Source organism: Dipodomys merriami, unplaced genomic scaffold (assembly GCF_024711535.1).
Source record: "Dipodomys merriami isolate MVZ:Mamm:240054 unplaced genomic scaffold, mDipMer1.0.p SCAF_3, whole genome shotgun sequence".
NCBI lineage: Eukaryota > Metazoa > Chordata > Mammalia > Rodentia > Heteromyidae > Dipodomys > Dipodomys merriami.
The window spans coordinates 110,840,997-110,863,426 of record NW_027204492.1 but is presented as its reverse complement, the minus strand read 5'-3'; positions in this window follow the sequence as shown (position 1 = coordinate 110,863,426).

The window sequence follows — 22,430 nt, the reverse complement described above, 5'->3', positions numbered from 1 at the left end:
AAAAGATGCTATAGAATTCTGTATATACCAAACAATTGTAAAAGACTGAATTTTTAAAAATTGGAGAGATTACTTACTGAGCTTGCCACACAAATGTCTGGTTCTACTTTTAAGAAACTGAAATTGGGGGGAGGGGGTAGTTGTGGAGGTGGGAGGGAAGGGACGGTAGGGGGAAAACAAAGGAGGAGGCAACAATGCTCAATAGGAAAGGTACTCATTACCTTGCTCATGTAACTGTAACCTCTCTGTACAGCATTTTTACAATAACAAGAAACTGAAATTGGAAGTCATAGTGCATTTCGTTATGGCTCATGCAAGAGGGAAAGCCTACAACTTCTATCAGATTTGTATTCAAACAAAATGCCCAGCAAAAATTGAGTTACTAAGTCAGGCACTGAGGGCTCACACCAGTAATCCTAGTTATTCAAGATGCTAAAATCTGAGGATCGCAGCTCAAAGCCAGCCTGGACAGAAAAGTTCATGAGACTTATCTCCAATTAACCAGCAGAAAGCCCAAGTGTAGGAGTGGCTCAAATGGCAGAGTGCCAGCCTTGAGTGAAAATGCCAAGCAAAGCATGAGTCCCTGAGTTCTACCCCTAGTACTGGCACGCACACGCATGCGCGTGCACGCGCGCGCACGCACACACACACACACACACACACACACACATACACACACACACACACACACACAGAGAACTTAAGTGAATAAATATATAGTCACATGTTTTAAGTAAATAGAATATTTTATGTTTGCACTATTTTAAAATAGTTCTGCTTGTACTTTTTTAAAACTAATTAACCAACTAAATTATGGTTCAAAGACTTAGTACGAAATCATGCATTTGAAGTGAGAAATTGTTCCTGGCCCTGGTGTTTTCATTTAAAACTGGGAGGAAGTGGTGCTGTGGCTCAAGTGGTAGAGTGCTCTCCTTGAGCTGAAGAGCTCAGGGACAGCGCCCAGGCCCAGAGTTCAAGCCCCACGACCGAGGAACAAAAAATAAAACAAAAAACACAAAAACACAAAAAGCTGAGAAAAAGAAAAGATAAAGCTAGAGAGAAGGAGTGCAACCTCCTCATTTTAGCAAGTTGTGAGGTGAGGCTTAGAAACCTCATCCACTTGCTACCAAGTTGGAATCCCAGCTACCTATTCTACACATGCCTTGAGTTTTTCTTTTTTTTTTTTTATTGTGAAAATACCGTACAGAGGGGTTACAATCACATGAGCAAGATAATGAGTACATTTCTTATCAAGCATTGTTGCCTCCTCCTTTGTTTCCCCTTCCCATCCCTTCCCATCTCCCCCCCCCCCCCAGCCCATGCCTTGAGTTTTATAATGCCTTTTGGCAGCTTCTCTTCCCTCACAAGGCACCTTGCCATTTATTTTAATTTGTTTTCACTCACACACAATGGTTGGGAAGCAATACTACTTGCTGGCCACCAAAAAAATGCATGCTCACTCTTTGATGGTATGGAGGCGCTCCTAGGAAATGCTTTCATGAACAGTAGCTATATTCTGCGGCCCTGTTTCCCTCCAAATGTAATTCTGCAACTGGTTCTCAGTGTTGAAATATGACTGGAAATGATACATAGCCCCTCTAGACTAAGGTTTATGAAGGACATGTGCCTTATCAATGGCCACATGGGCAGGACTCAGATCCTCAGAGACAGCAAGTTACAAGGTGGAAGATGAAATACTTAATCAGCACCTGTGGGAAAGACTCTCACTTGCTAATCACGAACATGTACAAGGGACTATTATGTGGCATAACACTTAAATTTGGAGAGTTCTCCTTAGAGTAGCCAATATGACGGATGTTATTTTAATATTCCTTATTATTCTGCCCTCTTCCTCTTCCTTCTCCAGCCTCTTCTGCCTCACTGGGACTATTGCTCCCTAGTATGACCTATGGATGCTTAACCTAAGGGATCTATACAACAAATTTTGTACAAAATATGTTGTGTATAGATACATTCTGTAAAGGACGAGAAAAGTAATATTGTGGGCTTCTCATGGAAGCCTGGGAGCCCCTCAAATTTTTATGAAAAACTCTTCTGTGAGAGTCTCCTTCAATGTGTTATTCCTAACTTAATCTGTAATGGTAATTCACTCTATGCTTTAGAGATCTGAATATCTGCATAAATTATACATGAAAATGAAAGGGAACGCAAAAGTACAGAGCTCCAGCCAGATTTTGAATGCAAACGGAGAAGCACATTATGGCATAAATAGAATAGTGGGCTGAGAAATGTGAATGAAAGTCCCCTCTGGGACTTATTCGGTAGCTACTCATCTCCTGTTGCAGTAAAGATTGCCCCAGAAAGTCTCCTAGTGACCTCAAAGAGCTACCATACTCCTTTCCAACCACCTAATTTATGACCTAAGACTAAGATGTTGCTTTTGTGTATTCTGAGAAGTAATTCTACTCTAGCTCAACTAGTGTGTTCCATGAAGTTTATGTCTAGCAAAACTACCTTAATGCTAAAAGCAGTAAAAAGAAAAATATCTTGGCCTGCAGGATCCTTGCAAAGGGCTGGAAATATGAGATCGTGGATCATGCCTGTCCCAAGCATTGAAAATTATGGGGTGGAACTAAGAGTCTCCAGAGGGTTCATTATTCATATGAAGGTGTCTAGTCTCTTCAGAGTCTGGGAATGACATGAATTCTAAGCCATGGGTTGACATAGAGCTTCCCATTTTATTGGGGAGATTTTAGTAGAGCAGATATAAATACATCACTTTCATCTTGAAGGAGTGTGAAGAATTATGGTATCAACAAAAAGTACTTTCCTTGAAGAAGCAAGAATGCAGGTAGGAGGTAGAAACGCTCATCCTGCTAAGCTAAGGAAGTATTAATCTTTCAGGATAGCCTCCCCAACTCTGCATTCTTGACTATTGTCTGCAGATAACTTCTCTTGTTGTTCCCATTTTTAGACAAGGATTTATAATTTTTAAATAAAATATATTGTTATTATAAAGGTGATGTACAGAGAGTATATAAATTGTGTTCTGCAGACATTTTGGACCTTGATCTTAACCTTGGTTAAACTTAGTTGTTCTCAAAGTGCGAACCCCAGAGCAGCAGCAGCAGCAGCAAATTCTTACACCCTATTCCAAACCTGTTAAAACAAGACACTCTGTGGATAGGGTCCAGCCAAGAGTTTCAGCACACCTTCCTAGGCATTCTGACGCATGTTCAAAAGGAAGAACCTTTACCAAAAGTCAGGCTTTCACTGCTGAAACTTGACTCACTCAGCATGTTTAGCAGATACGTGTCAATTTTCTTCCAATACTAAAATGGTGGAGGTAGCCTTGAAGATATTTTAGTTTGGGAACTCTAAGAGCCGTATGTTCGAAAAAGAATAATTCGCCTTCCAAAAAACTGAAGCCTTATACATAGATGGACTCCAACTTACATTGGTTTAACTTCACAATTTTTCAACTTTATTTTACTGTAATCATATATTTTATTTAAGCCCATAAATATTTAATTTCATGACAACACCTTTATACAATTACTTGACGGTAAAAAAATGAAGGTTTCCGGTCTATAATTTAAAAAAAATACTAAATACTTAAATTCCTTTATATATGAAGGGATTTTTTTACTTTTGAAAATTTTGACTTAATACACATTAATACCACAAAGGGGGCTCCATTTTAATGGTTCTGAACATTTGTACAATATACTTTCAGCAAATCTGCCCCCTCTTTCATATTTTGACTTATCCTTTTCTTCCCCCTTTCTCTACTTACGTTTGGTGTTTGGTTGATTTCATTATGTTGCTTCATATGTTTGTGTGTGCATAAATATATGTGTACATATATATGTATATATATATGCAGAGAAAGTATATATACTTATATATCTACACAATATCCATATCCATAGATAGATAGATAGAGATAGACCCCTCAGTATCCTCTACTTTACCTTGATGCAAAAGTGACATGCAAACTGGGCACCAGTGGCTATGCCTGTAATCCTAGCTATTCAGGAGACTGAGATCTGAGGATCAAGGCTCGAAGTCAGCCCAGACAGGAAAAGTCTGTGAGACTCTTGTCTCCAATTAACCACCAAAAAAGCCCCAAGTGGAGCTGTGGCTCAAGGGGTAGAATGCTAGCCTTGAGTACAAAAGCTCAGGAACAGTGCCAGGTCCTGAGTTCAAGCCCCAGGTTCAGCACGTGCACGTGCACACACGCATGCACATGCACACACACAGACACACAGACACACAGACACACAGACACACAGACACACAGACACACACACACACACACACACACACACACACACACACACCACCAGTGATATGTATTCAGTAGCAACTTTACTTTGAATTTTGAATTTGACTCTTTTCCCTGACTAATAATATGCAGTTTGATGCTGCATAATGGTGGACAGTGGCAGCAATCCACAACTCCTAGTCAACCTGGGATCGTGGTGAGAAACAACTGTGCCATATTGCCAAGGCAATAAGTGCAATAGACTAGGTGTATTTAGTGCATTTTAGACCTAGGGTAATTCTAACTTGCAATGGAACACACCAAGAGTGAAGGAGCATTTGTACCATGAAATGCACCCTGTTCAGTCAAGCATTTCTGAGCCTTCTTTGTTTGAAGTGCTCCTGAGTGGTCATTCCATTCCACAGAAGTTGTAACATGCAAGGAGATTTGCTGGGTGCTTACAACCCATCTTAGCCTGCTCTCCCACTTCAGAAAAGAAATGCCCACCTAGCTCAAAGATAGCCTGAGCCAGGAGCTGGTGTCTCCCTAGCTGCTCAGGAGACCGAAAACTGAGGATTGCAGTTCGAAGCCAGCCTGTGTAGGAAAGTCTAATTAAACACAAAAACAGCAATAAGTGGAGCTGTGGTAGAGGGCTAGCCTTGAACAAAAGAGCTCAAGGACAGTACCCAAGCCCTAAGGTCAAGCCCTAGTACCAGCACAAAAAGTGACTTCAAAAAGCTTGGGAATCTCTTTCACTTCAGTCGACTCCCTTAGATCATGTAGTTTGCAAGTTTGCTATTGTAGTTTATTAGAGGAAAGAAAGACTGATTTCTAGTGATCAGAGGTTTAAAGCAATTGTTTGATGCAGAAATCACTGCCAGGAGCCTATGGCACTTGATGCCATCTTCATGTTCTCCTTGTCCCTCTCATCTCCTCTTCCTCTCTTCATTACCTTTTCACCTTCTGCCTCTTTTTTTCCTCCAGTTTGCTCCCTTCTTCTCTGTGTTTAATACCTTGAAAGATGCACTTCTCAACACTCACTTTGAATCCTTTGAGATTATTAGTTAAACTATAGAATGCTAGGTCCTGCATTCAATCAACTGGATCAGCATTGGGGGAACAGCCCAGAAACTTGAACTTTAAACATGCCACCTAAATGATGCTAACATGCATGAGTTTAACAGTCATCCCCCAGAATCTCAGAAGATTGGTATCTCTGATATCTTAGGAATTGAGACAGAATTCTATTCTATAGTATCCAAAGCAGTCTGGGCCATCTGTCTGGCTGCACTGGCTGTCAGTGGTGGAAGTCACCTGGCTTCTTTGTGGTCTCCATTTTCTTCTAAGTGGTTTTTGGAGGGAAGATAATGGGAATTACACCCATGTAATAGTATCACCCTCCTGTTTTCATCACCCTCCAGGCTGGAAAAGATGCTGAAGCTCAAAGCAATCATCTTATTTGTACTTTTAATGAGGCATAAAGATTTGTTTAAACCCAGGCTCCCCACATTTACAATATTCTGTAGGAAAACTGCAGTATGTTTCCGTTGAACTCGGGTATTCATCATGTCCTGAACTTGGGAACTGAAACATCTCCCTAGACTGAAATGGAAGTTCTGCCTGTGGTTGTGAGCTCCTATTTATAGCAGGTTCTTGTTGGTTTCTTCCACATCTACGTGTCATCCTTCCTTTACACACTAAGGTGCTTACTGAATACATGGCTGTTATGTTCATTGTTGTCTAGTACTTACAGCATGGTTACATGAAAAGCACCCAAAAAACAATTTATCAAATGAATACTCCATGAGAGTACCTATTAGAATTAAGCCTGGTTGTGGATACCCTATAATCCAAGCTCTTTAGGAGGTAAACCCCAGGAGGCTCTCAGATGGAGGCCAGTCTGGGCAAAAAGTTAGTGAGACGCTTCCTCTCCCAACCAACAAAGTGAGTGTGGTGGTGTGCATCTGTAATTCCAACTATTGGGAGGCATAGATAAAAGGATATTGGACCATAGCCAGCATTTGAGAATAAAAAAGAAAAGAAAAACAAAACAAAACAGGATACTGCATCTAAACAATAAGGGCTGGAGGTGTGGCCTATGTAATAAGGTATTTTTCTTGAGCTTGTGCTCAAGGCCCTGACTTCAAACACCAGTGCTGCCATATAAGATGATGTTAAGTGAAATGAACTCCAAGACATGGACACAAGAGGTTTTCTTTGTTGTTGTTGTTTTTAAATTGTGAAAATACTGTACACAGGGGTTACAATTACATGGGCAAGATAATGAGTACATTTCTTATCAAGCATTGTAGCCTCTTCCTTTGTTTCCCCTTCCCATTCCTTCCCATCCTCCCCCCGCAACCCCCACCCAATCCTCCCCGCTACCCCCCCCCCCCCGCACCAACGTTGTAAAGTTCATTTTTCAACATAACAACCTGTACATCTCATTGTTTCAATGGGTCCACCTGTATCCCTATTTAAACGATTTGTTTTTCCCTTTCCCCTCCACAAATTATACCGACATCAAATACAGAGAAAGCAGAGGTTATACTGTGGGGGAGGGACATACACAGCAACAAAGAAATAATCTTATAAATGTGTTAGAAACCATCGCATGAAAGAAAAAAAAAACATTTGAATACATATCTTAGGGTTCATTTCGCCTAACATCAACTTATCTGACCTTTTCTGCTTGTCTCAGACATATACTAGTTATTGCAAATAAGGGAAACCATGGGACCTATGTTTCTTTGGGCCTGGCTTACTTCACTTAATATAATTTTTTCCAAGCCTTTCCATTTCCTAACAAATGGGGCAATGTCATTCTTTCTGATGGAGGCATAGAATTCCATTGTGTATATATACCATATTTTCTTGATCCATTCATCTACTGACGGGCATCTGGGTTGGTTCCATGTTGTTGTTGTTTTTAATGTACTATGTGACTGTTTCTTTTGTTATATTCTTCTCCCTATGATATATCCTCTATTATCACTGTATTTGATGTTGGTGCCCTGGTATTGTATATACATTTATCTGAATTAGGGAAGGGAAGGGGAACAACAGAATGGTGAGACAAAGGAGAAGGGGGGAACCAATGCAACAGTGATATACACAAGACAATGTGTTGGAAATGATCTGTACAACTTGCGGGGATTGGAGGGAAGGGAAAGTAGGAGAGGCAGGGCGCCGATGGCTCATGCCTGGAATCCTAGCTACTCAGGAGACTGAGATTCAAGGATTGCGGTTCCAAGACAGCCTGGACAGGAAAGTCCATGTGACTTTATCTCCAATAAACCACCAGAAAACTGGAAATGGCGCTGTGGCTCAAGTGGTAGTGCGCTCACCTGGAGCTGAAGAGCTGAGGGACAGTGCCCAAGCCCAGAGTTCAAGCCCCATGGCCTAATAAAAAAGAAAAGAAAAAAGGAAGTAGGAGAAAGATGAGGAAATGGCTCTTTAATAAATACAATTATGGGTAAATTTTCAATGCTGTTACATATTTAAACCTCTATTTATTTTTTGCTTACATTGAATTTGCTTTTTCATTCCAACAATTAAAAGAAATCAGTTTGTGAGGCGTCGTCCACAGAGTGGACAAAGGTCAATGAAACTAGGACAGCTTTGCTTTGAAACAACAGGCTCTGCTCATTCATTCTCTAGGACTGTCAGAGGAGTCAAGGGACTAGAAAGCCTTGGGTTAGAGCCACAGGCCCTGGAACTGCCCCTTTCCCTAGTTCAATATATAGAATTCCACTGCTTTTATGGGCACTAACTTATGCTGTCGCATGGCAAAGGCATAAAGCTGCTTTGGCTGTTGCAAGTCAGCATACAAAGTCCAATCTTACAGAAACACAACAGAAAATAATTCTTTGAGAAGAAAATCCGTGACAATGGGAATTTGCTATTCCCAAATTAGCATTTGGAAAATACTAGTCACACAACCTTATGCCAGCAGAGACCTCAGAGAGCATCTTACCCAGGGCCTCATTTAACAAACAGGGAGCTGAGAGCCAAAGAGGAGGAGCTGGAGTCTGGGAGGAGCTGGGCTCTAGGCGCTGTATTACTTTATTACACTTGTGCAACAATCAGATGCATTGTAATCATCCTATTTCCAAGATAAAGGGACAGGAACTTCTACAAGGTCAGATGGCTAGACAATAGCAGATGAGAGATTTGAATCTGGCATTTTCAATGAGTCCAATAACTGTGTTCTGAACCAATAGGCAGATCTATGTCTCTGTGTCTCTGAGTAACCTTTGGTCCTCCTCTTCTCCTCCAGCTGCACACAATGCTAAATGTTTACACTAATTTCAAGAAGGTAAACCGCTCAGTCCCTAATATTCAACAGGTGATATAAAAGGACAAGTCAAAGTCACACTTTGTTAAATTGAGTTCTGGTAGAAAAAGATTCAGAGTAGAGATGTTTAGAGACTTATAGATGGTTCTTTGTAAGGAAAACTATGAACGTAGCATGGTGACAGATCATGATAAGGTAGATGCATGATTTTAAGTCTTAGGCTTGAAGCAAGTCTCCCAAGGTTCAGCACTAGCTCTGTCTCTTCCTAGTTCCATCTCTCTGTACCTCAGTTTCCTTCCTCTGTAAACTAAGAGATAAGTAGTACCCTCTTGATTAGATAAAGGTAAAGGACTAAGATTAATAAACACAGGTTCTCAAGAACAGTGACCCACCACCAGCTCTTTCTAAGAATCTGTTATGTTATTATTCAATAATATCTTTGCTGCATAACAACTTGTAGGACCTAATATAATTCTTCACACATACAAAGGTGTTCAGAATATGTGTTGAGTACATGAAATGCATTAGTAGTATTAAATAGTATTCATCTGGTTTTCATCTTCTGTAAACAGAAAACAAAGAATGATGGATTTCTCCTTTACTCTACCTTCCAGCTGCTCTGTATATACATCACTGATTGAAACCACTTCTCCTTGGCAAAGTCTGAAGGAGTCTGATGATCAGCTGTTTCCCACTTTCGTTTTCTTTTTTTTTCTGGAACCAATTTTACCGTGGAATTGACAGCTTACAGATGTGTGGGTTGGATCATGTGTTCATCTTTGAACCAATCACTGTTGCTCAAAGCATGGGACACTCTGTCCTCACTTTGTACATGTGTCCTCCCTGGTGAGGCCAAGACCTAGAGCTACCCACAGACTTTATAGACGACACCTGAAACACCATTACCAAAGACGAGGGAAGTGGACTAAGCAGACCCAAATAACAAACATCAACTAGGAATAGTTATTGGGTAGCAATGGCTAGCAAATCTATACCACCTCCATTAAGGACAGAGTGGAGATGCAAAGTCCTCTTAGGAAAAGCTTGCTGCTAGAATCCCATCTCAAACCTCGCTCCAGCTCTCAGGCAGTTTCAATGCCAGTCAATATAAAATTCATATTGAGGAGTAGTATATCAATGAGTTTAAACAAACATTACACCAAATCATATTTATTTTTCACTACTTGCAATGCACTGATAGTTTATGTCCTTTCCTCTTCAATTTTAATTTAATGTATTCCTTTATATTCCTTTCCACTCCATTCCATTTTATTGTTCTTTTTATTAGTCAAGGCAAAGCTTGCTAGGTGCTGAAACAAAGAACTCCTAAATCCCATTGTCTTTGTGAAACAAAAATGTATTTCTTGTTTATATTTTTGCCTAATGTAGATCAGGAAACTCTGCCTAATGGCTCTCTGCTCTGCCCTGGGAAGGAAGAGAAGAGAGAAGGAAATGGGGAAGAGAGGAGAAAGTAAAGAAGATACTCAGAGAGATTTTATGATTGGGTTTGTAAATGGCTTGCATCCCTTTTGACCATCGGTCAAAACCAATACAAGAGCCACAGGAAAATATGGTCTGAGACCCCCTGAGGAAGAGGAAATGGGATTGATGAGCATCCAGGCAGTCTATGCTATATTTTATCCTAGTCTGTCAAGAAAAATATGATCGTTCTAACCCATTATGTGCAATTCAACACCCTGCAATGGTTGTAATTCCTTGATATGAATTCCTGGCCTTATCAGCCTGCCTTGCAAAACCTAGTTCACTAGCCTTGCTTTGCTTCAGCTTTGGATTCTCCTCTGTCTGTCATGACACTTGCCTCCTGCATCCCTGGTGAGGAGAACCTGACCACTTCCTCACCTACTCTCCTCCTCATCGTCACTTTGTCTGAGAACTGTAAACTCCTTGAGCCAGTCGAGCAGCCATGGTTGCTGGCTGCTGCCTCATTCTGTCTCTCTCCATCTCTCCCATCTCAACTGTCTATTTTATTACCCCTGCTGGCCTTGGCACCTATGGGGATAGAGAGTAAATGAGACTAGGTTATGTGAGGCAGGAGCTAACCACTCCACTTCTGGGCCTTTGCCTGGGCTAGCTCTGACGTCGGGATAGGTCAAGACTGAGATAATTGAGCCAGTCAGGCATGTAATAAGATAGCTCTTTGTCCCAGCTACTATGGTGAGTTTCTATGGCATCTGATTCCAGAAGCATCTTTATCTCTACTATAGGCTTTGGGATCCATTATCTAAAAAGCATTGGTTCTTAGCATAGTAACGAATCTGTTACCATGACAGGAGCCTTGTCTTTAAAACTAAGTAGGCTAGAAACTAGAATTTTGAACTCCTCTGTTAAAGGGCCTTTGGATTCTGGAAGAATTTCCAGCTTACTGTCATTCATGTTGATAAACAATTTGAGTCAATATTTTACAGTTGCTCAGCATGTACCAGATATGATTCTGGGCACTTCAAAACATTAATTCATTTTGATCTCACAGAAACCAGAAACTCTATGGATGAGAAAGCCAAGGTCCAGTGAGAATAAGGATCTGCCCAAGATCACATCACGAAAAAGAGGACAGCCTGGGTTAAAAGTGAGGTGATATGGCCTTAAGCACTGCCCTCTCCCAAACTGGGTTATACTGCTCTCCTGAGGAGAATTTATTTTGACATATATCATAGTACATTATATCCATGTATGGAATACATGATGAATATGATGAAACCCCTTACTCTTGGTCATTTAATATATGCTAACAAAAAAGTAAAAAATAAAAACAGAATACAGTTATAATACTCACCGTACATATGTGAAAATGGAACCAGGTAATTTGAGGGGATGGGTGGGGTTGGCAGGGATGGAGGAGAATGCTGAAAGGGGCGACATTGATCAACATGCATTATACTCATAAACTGATCTGTTGAATCAAATCCCTTCTGTAAGAATACTGAAAGACAACTCAAATGTTTAAAAAAAATAGTAACCTTTTTAAATGATGCTTACAGTTTTTGCAATATGTACACATATGCTTCTAACCTTCAGGAAACCCCTATGATCTAGAGAGAGTCATTTTACCGTTGGGGAGGTTGACAGTTGGGGTAATCAGTGAGACTCTTAAGCAGCAGTGTTTCACAGTCACTTTGGTCCAACTTCAAATGATCAATTATTAAGTTGTTGGGAGTTTACCTAGCCATTTATGAATCATGGTCATTATTAAAAATTAAACTATAGGGCTGGGAAGTTGGCTCAGTGGTAGAGTGCTTGCCTCAGGTGCATGAGGCCCTGGGTTCAATTCCTCAGCACCACATAAGCAGAAAAAGCCAGAAGTGGCACTATGGCTCAAGTGGTAGGGCGCTAGCCTTGAGCTGAAGAGCTGAGGGACAGCGGCCAAGCTCAGAGTTCAGGCCCCACGACTGTCAAAAAAAGAATTAAACTATATAAATTTGTAAGTGAAATATGTTATGTTAAATAAATTAAAAGTTAAATACATTAAACAACAAAGGTAGGCACTAAGCAAACTACATCACTTCCTAGTTCTAATACCATATTCTCCTATTTGACAAGTACCTGAGGCTATCTGTGTCTCTTTTGTATCTGTACAGTGGAAAGAATGAATAGTGAGCTTCTTTGGTGGCTTGATATCAGCCACAGTGATGGCAATTGTACTTGGAAAGTCACTCTACTCCATGAAGAAGTCCATGTCTCATGAGAGCCTGTTGTTTGTGTTTCCTGTCACATTCATCTTCCCATGAGTCTGAGCGTCTCTTCTGCATGGATGTCTCAAGCTTAAGTATTTAATATGACTTGTTTCCTTGTCTAATTCAGTATTGTATTTCCACGACCTAACACAATGTCTTTCCTCTCAAATTCCTCATAAAGGCCCCTACTAGTCTCTTGGGTGTCTCTACACACTGGCTTTCTGGACTTCCATTTCCCAGAAGTATCCCAAGCCACCCATAGCTGCTCTCACTTGGCCTAAGCTGGCGGACACTCACTAATACGAAGGCCTTCATTCCTGCCCCAGCCATGGTCTCTCTTCCTCGTCCCAATTTCCAAGCTAAGAAGACCCACTTCCCCATTATTGTCCTTCTCATAAGTGGGAGTCAGTGAGGTTGAAACATTTCTTGATTCGGATTGCTCTCCCATGATCTGATCTCACCCAATGGGAAAAAAGGATGGTAAGCTTCTGCATGTGTGTTTTCTGGGTGTCAGTTGTACATCAAAGAATGATCCTTGCCTAGTCTCAATGCATAACACCTCTAACCAGACCATACACTCCTATTCATGCCCAGTGTTCCTACATGGCAGTTCTTATGAATATTGAGTGGGGACAGGGATGTTAATGAACTGTGTGATACCTAACAAGCACAAAATACAATGCTGATCCTTAATTATCCCCAAAATAATAGACATGAACATTTTAATTAAGAATTCTGTTTTGCTGGTAGTTCACGCCTGTATTGCTAGCTACTCAGAGGCTGAGATCTGAAGATCACAGTTTAAAGCCAGCCCTGGCAGGAAAGTCCATGAAACTCTTATCTCCAATTAACCAGGGGAAAAAACTAGAAGTGGAGCTGGGGCTCAAGAAGTAGAATACTAGCCACACACACACACACACACACACACAAACACACACACACGTGAGTTCTCTTTCATTTAGTAGTTTTTTTTATTGCCTTCTGGCTGATGGCAATGTATAATATTAGAATAATATGTGTTGGGTTCATCACATGCTATACATGCTCCTAAAGGCTTAGATAATCTGAATAGATTCCATGCTTACCTGCATTTAACAAAATGAGAAACTGAAGCATAGAAAGGTTAATTTACTTGCTCAATGTCATGTCGCTAGTAGGGGAGAAGCTAGGTCTTGCCTAAGTGGTCCGGCTTCAAGGTCTGCATTCTTAATGGCTATGCAGAAGTGATCTTAAATCTAGCTAGTTGTCTCTCAGCTTTCTGTTTCTACCTGGGGTAAGAGCTTACTGCAATTTAGTATCATTATTTCTTTTATGAGTTGTGCTAGCCTCCTTTTGGTTCTCCCACTGAACCTCTTGATGGCAAGAGTTATGGCTTATTTTCATTTGTTCTGGAAGTCCAATACAAGGTGTGGTACATGGCAAATACTCACATTAGTATTAGTATTAGTATTAGTATTCCATATCTTGAAAGTTAGTCTTCCTCACTTTCAAGATATGGAAATACGGCCCAGAGATCTGACAGAGGACAGTTGAGGATCTTTGTGCCACCTTGTCTCATAGACCTTCTTTCACTTTTTGGCTATTTTAAAGATATATATATATATATATATATATATATATATATATATATATATACTTATATATATAAGTATATATATATATACTTATCTATTATATATTTATCTATTATATATTTATATATATAAAATCTTTAAGTAGTTAAACAAAGGAGGTGCCATTCAGCAAAGCAGTTTATGAACAAAATGCATCTTGATCCATGTCACCCCTTTCTTTCTCCCCAATCCATTAGGTCCTTACCCCATCCCTTCATTTCGTAATTTTGTAGGACATGCATTGAGGATTCTGACTGCATTGTCCACCCCACCCTTGTTTTGGCTATTTTGGGGGATAGGGGTCTTACTATATGTCTCGACTGGACTGCAACATTCCTATTTGTGTTTCCCTGCATTGCTGGGGTTCCAGGCTGGTGCCACAGCATTCAGCCATTGTGCTTATCCAGTGGCTGAGATGACAGATAACATACTACTGTGCACAGCCATTGACTGAGATGAAATCACATGAGTTATTCGTTGCTCTGGCTGGCCTCAAATGGCAAACCTGCCAAGTAGCTGATATTACAGACTTGAGCCATAACCACCTCTCGTTGGTCTTCTTAGCAGGTTACAGGGAGTTAGAGAAAACTGGTGTTTTCCATCTGCCATATTGGAACACTGTTCTGGAGCTTCTCCCCAAAACAGTGTGCATGTCCCAAAGCCTACCCCAAGAGAGACTGGAAAAAGATAAATGGTCATCACTATGCTGGCACAGATGGGCACTGTTTGGGCAGCAAGCCAGCCAGGGGTGGGGAACCTTTTTCTGCCAAGGGCCATTTGGATATTTATAACAGCATTCATGAGCCACACAAAATCATCAATACAGGCAGACAGCCAAGCGCAGCCAACAAGAGGCACATGAGTCTAGCCCATTCCTGAAGAGGGTGAAGATTGACAGATGCCAAGGGCAGTGACAGCTTAAGAACGTAATTTAGAGACTCTTCATTGCACAGGATTCTTCTGACCCAAACTCTAACAAGGAAATAAAACAGACTCATCCTATACTGTCTCCCCATTTTAGTCAGGAACAGCTATTACCTAAATCTTAACTATCTTTTTTCTAAGCCTCATTCTCATCTTTTCCTTAAGTTCTAGAGGAAAAAAAAATCTTCTGTTTAGCCCAGATGTAAATAGCCAGGAAAAGAAGAGGAGGGCCAATTTCTGTGTTATTTTGTAAATCATTTTTTAAAAAAAACACAAGAAGTAAGTGAGATAATACTGTGAATTTAAACAATTCAATTAACCTTAAAGGATTTTCCAAGGTCTGTGTAATTCATAGGAACTATATAATGAAATGTTTATAATGTCACTGAGGGCCTGGCAACAATTGAAGTGCCTTTGACAGATCAAAGAAAAAATAAAAACATTATTCCATTTAGGTGTCAAATTATGGATAAGTTGGTATTATTTTCTTTGGAAATGATTAACTCCATGTGGTATTGATGGTAATGAGCCCTTTGCTGGCATAATGAATTAGGCATTCCTCTATTGTTCTGGAGCTTGGCTTCACTCTCTGTGTATATATCAATGGCAATTTTTTTATACCTTCAAATCACACACACGCACATGTGCACGTGTGTGTGTGCATGTGCACGAGTGCGCGCGCACGTTAGCTCGCGCGCGCGCGCGCGCACACACACACACACACACACACACACACACACACACACACACACACACACACAAATAACAACACACACTGCAGGCTGCCAGAAGAGAAAACATGAGCCTCCAAGTTGATTTATTTCAATCACCCCTTGTAACCCTATTTCCTACCTGGGATGTGAAACCACATCAAGGGAACAGATTTTTCCTTCCATGAACTGGGAGGGAAATTGCTACTCTTCAAACCAGGAGCAAAGAAACCTTTGTTGAAAAAGTGTCCATTTTTTCTAACACTTCCTTCTGAGAGGCCTTTGGTTTGAAAGAGTCATTCTTCTAACAAAGACTCACCCATCAGGCATCCTACTCCTGATTAGTTAATCTGTAAAAATGAAAAACAACCTCTAAGTGGCTGATATACTTTAGCAGCAAGAGATAATCACAGCCTCTAATTTCTGAAAAACTTGATTGTATTGAGACTGTGGGATTTTGAAAATGCAGAGACACCAATCGAAAGGAAGCAAAAGATAGACAACTTGGCTAGTGAGATATCTTTATTCAATGCAGTTGTACTGTCTCTCAGGGATTTTTCCCCCCTTATTTGTTTGTTTTGAAGGAAAAGCTGCCTCTAAGTGTGCTAATCTGTCTTTAACATCAGGGCATTTCCTTAGATTACACTAACCCATCTCCTTTGGCATTTAAAAGTGAAATATTTGCTCCAGAAATGAAAAAGATAGGCAATAAAATGTGGCTGTAAACAAGCTTTCATGGCTTTATTTTTCATAGATAAATACACAATAAGTTCAAAGCAAAATTGAATTCCTAAAGCAATACTCTGCTAATCTGTATTCGAGGGTCTCCAGCGTATTATCTGTAATTTACAACCAATTTAAATGGCATTAACAGCTTTCCCCTTATGGGAGTTTAAATTTGCATCCTACCATTGAATTAAACAATGATTGCATATTTTCTATAGGAGATGGAATGCTCTTTGATGCTTGTTTTGAATAATGAAGCATCTATTCATGCACAGGGTGCTATGTGCTCCTTTGTCCTCAATGTAATTGAAGCAAAATGTGAGTTAAAGGGATTTCTCTTCTTAGCCAAAGGTTTGTTGATTGGTGTCTATTTTCATCTATTCAAAATTAAGAAAACAGTCATCTCTGGCTGCACTGAAAAATTATTTACCCAAAAAAGCCCTGAATGAGGGGAGGTCAAGTTTTGCCTTTTTAATCTTTCCAAAATGGAGCAGGATGTCAGAAAATATTGCAAACTAACCTTTTGGGGAATGATATTATGCAATTCATTTGCAATTCTTTTCTAAGACCAAAACAAAACAATTCCAAGAGAGGACTAGAAAGAATGGAATAACCTATATCCAAAGTAAGAAAGTTTAAATAATCTTCGTCTCTCATACCAAACAAACTACCTTGAAGTGGAAAGGGCAGGTTTCTTGTGGGGAAAAAACACCACAGATTCTGAAGCCTTAGAAAGCGAGGTATGGCAAAGTCAGAAGATTTCTATCAGTCTCCATAATGTGCCCATACTAGACACCAAGGATCAATTCTAGCCATCTTAGCCATTGAGTGAATACAGAAACTCAGAATCAAGTGCTCTGGACAGCCATTGATCTAGCAATTGCTATAAGTTGGCAGTAGAGGTAAAACCTACTTGCCATTTCACTTAACCCACCTATTTTATTCAAAAGACGGTTCTAGAAAGATGAGATAACACTCCAAAGGTCTCCAAGCTGTCTTCTCCAGAGCTAGAACTAGTACTAGTGTTCAAAAGTCCTCTTTCTCTTTGACTTGCATGCTGATATGTCCTCAGAGCAAAGTGTCTAGTGCGTGTTCAATCATTACTTCTTTGGGGGTGAAGTTTAAGGAAGAGTGAAGATGTTGAAGCGATAACACAGATCAGCATGCATTGTACATATAAACTGCTTTGTTAAAAGGCAAAAATTTAAATATGTAACCTAAAATTAAAGTAAGGGAACGGGTGGGTTGAGAGGGGTGAGTGACATTGTTCAAGATGCACAGTATTCATAAACTGCTTTGGTGAATGCCAACCCCATTGTACAATTACTTGAATGTAATAAAATATTCAAGAATAATCATTGCTTCTTTTAAGTGAATGAATGAGCATATGAATGAATAAGAAAGGTATATCATGTTAAACCTTTGCCGTTATAGAAAGTAACACACTCTTAAGAATTACTGCTCTGGTTTGGATATTTTTAGAGTATGTCCCCCAAAGGTGTATTTCTGGAAGTTTGTTTCCCAATATGGTAATATAGAAGTCCTGGGACCTTAAGAGGTGAAACCTAGTGTAAGATCATTAGGTCATGGAGACATCACCTTCGGAAGTCATTAATGTTAGTCACTACAGCACTTGTTATAAAGTAAGGCCACTCTACAATCTTGGCTGCTTCTACAGGAAGTAGATTCTCTTCCGAATTTTCTGGTTGTAATGCAACCAGGGGGCTCTCACCAGGACATTAGCAACATCCCCTTGGACTTTTATAACAGTAAGTTAAATAAACCTCTTTTCTTTATAAATAAACCTCTTTTCTTTATAAACTGCTCAGCCTCAAGCAGTATATGGTGGTACACAACAGTATTCTCAGCATTTAAGAGACTAGGAATTCAAGGCCAAACTGGGCTGCACAGTAAGACTGCCTCAAAAAAAGGAAAAGGAAGTACTTAATTCCAAGTATGCTGTCACAGTAACAGCATAAAATGGACTAATACAATTACCATGTGTTGGTTCGTACTGCCGCAACAAAGCAACATAGATTGAATGGTTTTCAAATAGTAGAACAGTCTCAGTGCTGATGGCTGGCACTCTGAGATCCAGGTACCAGCATGATCAGGTTGCATCGAGATCCCTCCTCTGGGTGACAGACAGCTGACTTTCACTGTGACTTCACATGACAGAAGGAAAGTGAAAGAATCTTTTAAGCTAATGATTTTCAGCAGGAGGGCTCTACTTTCATGACTTAATTATTCCCAAATTCCTCGCCTCTTAACACTGGCACATGAGGTTCAACACACGAGCTGCCGAGTAGTCCATTGCGCATGATATAGAAAGCAATACTGGAGAAAGGAAGACTAATCATCAATCTTATGTTTACAACGGTCACACCTTTTCTCTCCAGTGGTTCAGTGCTTTCTTCTAAAACTTTCCATCTTATTCCTACTGGTCAATAGTTTTGCAAAAACCAAAGCACATGTAGATGTTGTCCTTGTGATTAAGGGCTATCGATTGAAACACTCTAGCTAATGAAAATTTATCAAGGGGCCACGCTGAGGCTCAAGCCTGTAATCTTAACTGCTTTGGAGGCAGAGATCAGAAGATTGTGGTTTGAGGCTAGCTGAGGCATACTAGTTTGCAAGATGAGGCTTCATTTCAGCCTGTGGCTGGGGGCAGTAGCAGCAGCCTGTCATCTCCAGCACCACATGGAAACACAAGTAGGAAGATTGTGGCCCAGGGCATTCCCAGTATAAGATAAGACCCTACCATGAAAATGGCCAACACAGAAAGGAGCTGAAGCTATTGCTCAAGTGATAGAGTTCCTGCCTTGCAAGCACCAGGCCCTGAATTCAATTTCAATACTAAAGGAAAACTAGGAGGTAACAGTGCTCCATAGGAAATGTACTCATTACCTTACTCATGTAACTGTAACCCCTCTGTACAGTATCTTCACAATAAAAGATATATAAAAAAGAAAAAATATTGAGAAGAGGTTTTGTCTCTTTTTTTTGGCAATACTGGGGTTTGAACCAGGAGCCCCATACTTGCTATGCAGGAGCACTACCACTCAAGCTATGCCTCCAGCCCCTTTTGGCTTGTAGTTTTTAGTGTTTAGATAAGGTCTTGAACTTGTGCCTGAGGCTGGCCTTAGACTGTGATCCTTCTACCTATGCCTCCCATATAACTGGGGTCACAGATAAGCACAGTACATTTAGTTCATTTGTGGAGATTGGGTTCTCAATCACTTTTTGCCCAGTCTTCTCTGGAACTGCAGCCCTCACCATCTCAGCTTCCCAAGTAATTGGACATCTTGTCTTTGATTCACTTTATCTGCACAGCTCACAAGGCTGCTTCAGAGTCCCAGAGAGCAGTGAATGGATGAATACCTGAGAGTGAGGTTTTAAGGCAAGCCAGAGAGAGTTTAAGGACCTCAACTTTCCTGCCTGTCAACTAATGAGGGCTGTGCCTCTCCAAGGGCCCAGAGCTGGAGGGTGGAGGCGATGGGAAGAGCTCCCAGGCAGTTTCAAGACTTCCACAGTTAATACACGGACCATGCTTAGCAGTTGATCTAGGGAAATATCAGTGAGGCTGTCCTCTGCACTGCAGTGACCCAAGTGGCTTCCTTGTTTGCTGTGAGCATATGGAGGAAATTGGACTTTGGAAAGGTGTATCACTAGAGTCATGAGCAACTGAGGTTACATGTCAGTTTTTCAAATTCAGTATATGGGGTTTTGAACTTTAAAATTTTTCTCCAGTAAGAAAAGAAATAAATACAGGTGATGAAAGAATACTCCCTTCCTTGTCATATTAGAAAAGCTGCCATTGGTAATGACAAATGGGAAGGGGTGGGGAGGGAGGGATGAAGGAAGGGATGAATGGAGGAAGGGAGGGAGAGAAAGAGGGGGGGGAGAGAATAGATTTGCAATCCTGCCCTGTCCAATCTTGTCCTATCTGCAAGTTTATTAAGGTTTGTTCAAGGTCCCTGCATCCTCCATGACAGGATTCTGACAGGGCAGACATGGGACTATTAAATCCCCTCATCTGCACCTCAGCTCAGCTCTCAGTGGCAGCTGGTGTCTCCACTCTGTATAGAGTGGTACCTGGGTAGCTGGGAGTTCTGGCCAAGGTGATGGATAAGGCGAGTCTTACATTCTTAGGAGCTACTCTCAATACTGGTTTCCTGCAGCTAAAAAAAATTCAGTAGGGGCCATACCTTCAGCTGGACTTAACTAGCTGTGTTTACTGGGACCTAAAAGAATAAATAGAACCCCCCTAAAAAAGGATCAATTTAAGGGCAGAGGTAATGACTTGGTCTTGGAATTCTGGACACACAGAGCAGAAATTTGTTTTCTTTAAGGAAAGCTTCTAGAACTTTTTGATTTAAAATGTTTTCACATAAGAACAAATTTATTTTTATTAATGCTTTTAAAATTGTACAAGTAACAGTGATCACTGTGAAACTTGCAAAATTTAAAAAGAAATTAAAATAATAACGGAGAAGCCTCATTTGAGATCTCATTCTTCATGTGTACATACGTATGTTTCTGTGGTTATATTTTAAATGAAATATTAATGCACTGAGATTTACAACCTGACTTTTCACAAAAATAGTGGTATTTGAACATTTTTTCACATTAATAAATGTGCTTCCCCACTATTATTTAATATGATTTCCTAGTATTCCAAAAGTGTAGAATTGATCAAAACAATTCCTTTTATGGACATATTTCTTAAAAGGTTCTTACCAGTTTATCACCATTATGAATGATACTAATGAACTTTTTGTTTCTATTCATATAGGTTCTTTTGAAATAAATTGCTAGAATTAACATCGATGAATTAATAATAGTATTTGTTAAAGATTTTTATATGCATGGTCAAATTACTTCCACAAGGCAACACAAGCCCAGTCAGAGCGTAGAAGGTGGATATCTTCTCCAAACACAGAGGGGCTTGTCGAAACACCATTTTAAGAGCCCATGATTAACTTCCTCCCTATTGCTTTTGTCTCATAGTCTCTAGCATCCACAGCATCTCTCTGTTCTCTCCCCACTGCTCTGGTACTCTCAGAAAGCCAAGAGAGATGGTAGAGCCCATTAAAGGAACTGGTTTTGGCAACCTCTCAAGGAATTTCAATTTCATGCTGGAAGGAGGCAACACAAAGAGCTGCCCATTCATTCTGTGCGAGACGATATTTACATTACATTTTATAACAGTCATAAATGAAAATGGCATTAATCTGCCAACTTGTTGTTTTTAAAAGAGAAAAAGGGAGGAGGTGGTTGACCTAACAGAAAAAGCCCTGGGTCTCCCAGAGCTTTGCTGTGCATATGATTTTAAATAGCAGGGCAAAGGTGATGAAGCCAGCTCAACATCTCTGTCTCCATGGCAACAGCATCCCTGCTCTGAGCCTTTGACACAGCAGCAGAGACCAAAATATACTCCTCGTGCACAATTGCACTGCAAGTTAGGAATTTCTTTTGTATCCGTTGTAAATGCACAATTTAAAAATATGAGCAAGAATAGTGAAAGAGTAAATCATGCAGCACAGCTAGAGGAGAGTCTTTAAAATGACTAAGTGACAAAAATGAACATCCAAAGGATTTGATGAAGTCGGTAGCCTACACTTAGCATGTGTATAGAGACTGAAAATCTCTCTCATTTCTGATAGGAAAAGAAAATCTATGTATACATGTAAGTGCATGCATTAACATTTTTAAATGTCCTTTCCCTAAATTTTTAATATGGGTCAATCTTGCTTTCAGCATATCCACTTAGCTCAGATTATGATTTAATCAATTAAAGCAGCCATCCAATTTACATAGCTAGAAGCGCCTCATATGTTAAAACCAGCAAAACTTCCAAGAAACCACATTAGCCCTGAGCTCGAAAGGGCATAATTGCCCTCCTTTTCGAGGTCATTTAAAAACCTACAAGTGGTCACTAATGCATATGTGAATTGTACTGGTCTAATTTACTATTTATTTTTAAGAGAACTTTAAAATAAGGAAATGCAGAATTGTGCTTATTCTCATATGTCCCTAATAGAGACATAATTCCTGATGCGTGAACTTTCATTGAGTGTACCACAATTGTCCATTTCACTGGTCCTCAAGCAAGGGTGATTTCGTCCCCATGGTGACACTTTACAGAGTTACAGGGGGAGAGGGTCTACTAGCATCTAATGGGTGAAGGCCAAGGGCATTGTCAAACATGGCCCAGAGAACAGGGCAGTCTCCACACAA